The sequence below is a fragment of the Triticum dicoccoides genome, chromosome 3A (assembly GCF_002162155.2).
Source record: "Triticum dicoccoides isolate Atlit2015 ecotype Zavitan chromosome 3A, WEW_v2.0, whole genome shotgun sequence".
Lineage (NCBI taxonomy): Eukaryota > Viridiplantae > Streptophyta > Magnoliopsida > Poales > Poaceae > Triticum > Triticum dicoccoides.
This window is the reverse complement of record NC_041384.1, coordinates 352,034,868-352,039,321: the sequence shown is the minus strand read 5'-3', so window position 1 is coordinate 352,039,321 and position 4,454 is coordinate 352,034,868. Positions and strand designations below refer to the sequence as shown.

Sequence of the window (4,454 nt, the reverse complement as noted above, 5' to 3'; positions counted from 1 at the left end):
CCCCTTAATGTTCACTAAATAATGTACATATAGTTCAGCCGCACCGAGTGTGTCGCTTGGCCTCGACAGTTGTTGTTATGTAAACTTTGTTCCGCTAGTATCAATAAAGCGGTTGTCTTTCTGTACCAAGATATTGTGTGTTGCCAGAAGACATGGTCTCTAGGCTGGCAATGCATGGTAAACCGGTCGCTCTGAACCTGGGTGCCACAATGAGTCCGATAGAACCTTGCGCCGGAGACCCTTTCGGGTCCCCGCGGCCTTCTTCTTGGCCGTCTTTTCCGGCACCTCGTAAGGTGCCGGAGTCAGCATCTTCGTTAGAAGAGCATTTGCATGATCTTCGGGCAGGGGGGCTGGGCAATCAAGCTGCTCCGCTGTCTTTGTCCAGTCCTGTTAATGACATGAAATCTTAGATCCAGCACATAACTAAACCAGGGCACATAAACACCCTGAAAGATATAAAAGCCTACCGGATGGCGCGGCGCTTTGCGCTAAGTCTGCGGTCCTCAGTGAGGGAGGGAGGCATCTCGGAGCCCTTGAACAGCACCCTCCAGACGTCCTCGTGCATCGTGTCGTAGAGCTCTCGCAGCGTCTGGTGTTGGGCCGAGTCGAACTCCCACAAAACAAATGCCCGTTGTTGGCACGGCAGGATCCGGCGGAAGAGCATAACCTGGACCATGTTGACGAGCTTGATTTTCTTGTTTGTCATGTTCTGGATGCAGGTTTGGAGTCCGGTCAGCTCTACCGAAGAACCCCAGGACAGCCTCTTCTTTTTCCAGGAGGTGAGAACCCCCCTTCAGCAACGCATTGATGCGTTGTCGTATGTATGTATGTATAACCGTTGCCAAGGCCTACACCAACGGATTATTATGCGTTGCCGTTGGTGGCATTGGAAGGGTCTACAACAACGTATATAATTGCGTTCGTAATCGATGTGAAGAAGCGTTGCAGGGTAGCAACTTATATTGTTGCAGCCTAACAACGCTTCGTATGCGTTGGTGATACACGAACTGATTTTGAAATGGACATAACAGATTAGTGCAACCCTTCTATGTTAGTATGTTATAAATTACCAACAATAATGATTAAATCAACATTGATACTGCATATGAATGAAAAATCTAGTAAACGGAAAGATCTCTTTATTAAATCATGCCGGATGCATTACATGGAGCACAATCCAATGATTCATATACATTGACCATGAAATTCATGTTCTACAATGTGAATGTAAAACTATTTGGTAGTAAACAACTTGGCCCCCATTCACCACTTTGCAATCAACAACTTGGCCTCATTCTCCACCTTGCAATCAACAACTTAGCCCCCATTCTCCACCTTGCAATCAACAACTTGACCCTCATTCTCCACCTTGCATCAACAACTTAGACCCTCATTCTCCACCTTGCAATTAACAACTTAGCCATGGACCATTCAATTATCTGGGCCATCTATGGCAATAAAAAAAGCTGACATGAGTAACGTATCATTAGAGAAAGAAGATAAAACAGGTTAATAGAGCAACAAAATTTAGAAGAGAAGCAACATATACAAGGTTGAAGGTCATGAGATAAATAATCTAGCTACATGATCAATACTTGTGACATTTTTGAGTGGTCATATCAACTGATCATATTTTTCTATTGTAGCATCAACACACATTGCTCACAATTCATTTCCAAAGTTAACAACCTCAGTTTTATATCCTAGCTAGGTCAGTACTTACTAGTGTAACAAACATATTTTCTCTCAGCCGAGTTGGATTGTTCTTATATATTTTCCAGAAATTTGAAGGTGCTAATAAACGATCACCATATCTACATCTCTGAAAGTCAAGAATGTGATGAGAATACAATTAAACCATGGTCTATGAAGAGATGACGACTGAAGTGGTTTCACCTTTGGTTACTGTAAACATGCACCTTGATGTACACGAAGTAGGCCTATTATAAGAATCAAGACTAAAAAATATCTCACTAATAACAATATACAATGGTTTTGGCGCCATTATCAAATTGATGTTCGTCCATCCTAAATGGAATTATCTGTAACAATGTACTTCTACAGGTTGTATTGCATAACCTCACAAATATAGCATACTTCCATTGAAATTATTTTCTTCCATAAACCACTTTCAAAAACACCCATATCACTTGAGTACATCAGCATGTTTTGTAATCGAACTCGAAGAGATATCTAGAGATATACACAGGTCATACACATCTTTGCACTGTTGGTACATCCCATACACATAGTTTGAACTATTTTCGTTAACAGAACAAAATTTAAACAGTACTAACGTTCCTGCAATACATATATATAGAGGAAGTCAACAGTAGCTCTACCTGTATTCCTTCTTGAGCGTGGATCCGAATTAGAGATACCATAAAGAGGGTCTTGTCGGGGTTTTGTATTTACTAAGCCAGCTGGGAGTTATATGAGAATTAGATATGAACACTATCAATACGCATAAAAGACAAGTGAACATTAGATGTACCAGAGTGGTGTATAACTTGTTCCATAAGAGGACACCAAAGTGGTTATGGGGAGAAAAATTGTCCTGGATTCTGCACAACTCCCACAAGAAGAATTCAGGCAAGCTACCTAATTCTTTGAACAGCACCCCTGAATATCACATAAACCCATTGTTAACTTTCATGACAGGACAATATAAACGCAATCAAACTACAAGTCTACAACACATGAAAACTACTACCAGATTTTTTTATGCATGTCATAATACAAAGTGTTTATTAGTCATTTAATTCACATCCCACAAGCGGATATGTATTACATAATCCTGCTCCTATTCAAGTACTACGTATGCTGAGCCCTAGGTGATGTCATTTCTCTAGATGTGAGCCTTTAGTTTGTGATTTGCATTACAGCTGACTTGGACATGCACTGCTAAAAGTAAAATGCATACTTTTAATTTAATTTATAATGCACATTAAAAAGAATAGGGAATTCTTCTAACTGTATAAGAATCAAGTCATTTCATTTTTCACTAAAAACTAAATTACTTATTTGTGATGGTTGTCAGTAGGCAAAAGCAGTTCCTTATTTTTAATAAATATCGTGTCATTTGCTCAGTACTTATTCAGCGGAACTGATCATAAATGCAGTATCAAACTCACATGTGGTGTCATTAGCTGTGTTCCTAATTTGGAGGACTTGACATATAAACAGTTGTTGAAAGAACATATTTTTAAAGGATTTGGTGCAAGCATACAACAGATTATTGCTAACTTGTGATTCAACATATTAAAACTACAAGGTTAATCTAAATCAGGTCCTTGAATACCTAACACTAACAGGGAGTTCAAGATTGTGGCACCTACTTTTTCCCTATAAAAGTGGACTTCTAAAATAGAATTCACCAATTAACAGAGCCCAAATTGCATTATAAGAACAATTATTCCTCGAACTCGACTGCAGTTCATTGTGGTGCTTCCCTCTTTCCTGTATGACATTAACTTCCAATGTGCACACATTACTTGCATATCAACCAGAAGAGGAAAACACACTACTTACATACCAAATAGGCAGAGAAGATGTACAATTATTTTAACCACGAGACGAACGCACAATAGCGACGAGCGTTCACAGAGATGATGGAGGCACAATCAAGAATCCTACCGAGGCCAGGAGAGGGGCGCCAAGGCAGCGCTTGGGGGAAAGGCATCGGCTGCCTGCCGTGGCAGAGGGTCGGGCGGTGGCGTCGAGCATCACAAAGACGCCAGGGAAGGGGCACGTAGGCGGTGTGTGTAGTGCGCGTTGCGCCTTCGGACTCGTGCATGAGGTGCGGCGGCCATGTAGGTGGGCAGCGGCTGGAAGGATAAGAGAAGATGGGAGGAGTGCCTTACCGAACCGTCGGCGTCGAAGTCGATGTAGCCGAGGCGGAGCAGCACCATCGAGCGCAATTCATCTCCCGCGCGTGCGAAGACGCTGTGCAGCCACACCAGATGAGGCGCGGAGCCACGCTGGCGACGGAGACCCATGGATGCGGGGGCGCATGGAGAGGCATGGAGAACGTCTCCACAGGGGAGGATCGGAGGAGAGAGGTTAGGGGATCCATGCCGATGGGAGAGATGAATCAGCGGAGATAAGTGGTGGGGAGAAAAGATATGTTCTTTTTTTTCTATACAACATCTGTGGCGTGCTTTTTTTTAGGGAATGGGGGAGGTGTGCTATTTGCACGGAGGTACAAATAATGGGGAGGTGTGTAGGGATAGGGGAGGTTAGCTCTTCGTGGAACGTGGGAGGTGGACCTAACAACACATGCTATTATTTCGTTGCTAGATATGCGATGCTATAGGGGTGTTCTTGTTGTAGTATATTCCGGATCAAAATTTGGGCGCCGCCATCCAGTTGGAGTCGCGCGGCTCGGTTATGTAGAACCATCCCGATTGCCACCCCTTTATGTTATCCACATAGGTACCCTCGAGCCAGGTGAC

General features: G+C 43.0%; 1 long non-coding RNA gene across 2 annotated transcripts; it reads right to left on the bottom strand.

Moving 5' to 3' along the window:
* Positions 1-1,110: 1,110 nt before the first annotated feature.
* Positions 1,111-4,162, bottom strand: LOC119268172. Of its 2 annotated transcripts, XR_005132957.1 has the most exons (4): positions 3,536-4,162; positions 3,339-3,459; positions 2,495-2,622; positions 1,111-1,448 (listed from the first exon to the last, which is right to left on the bottom strand). It is a non-coding gene; the product is annotated as an uncharacterized LOC119268172 (long non-coding RNA). The 2 variants fall into 2 exon arrangements; XR_005132956.1 differs by having other exon boundaries at positions 3,339-4,162.
* Between the last annotated feature and the right edge of the window lie 292 nt (positions 4,163-4,454).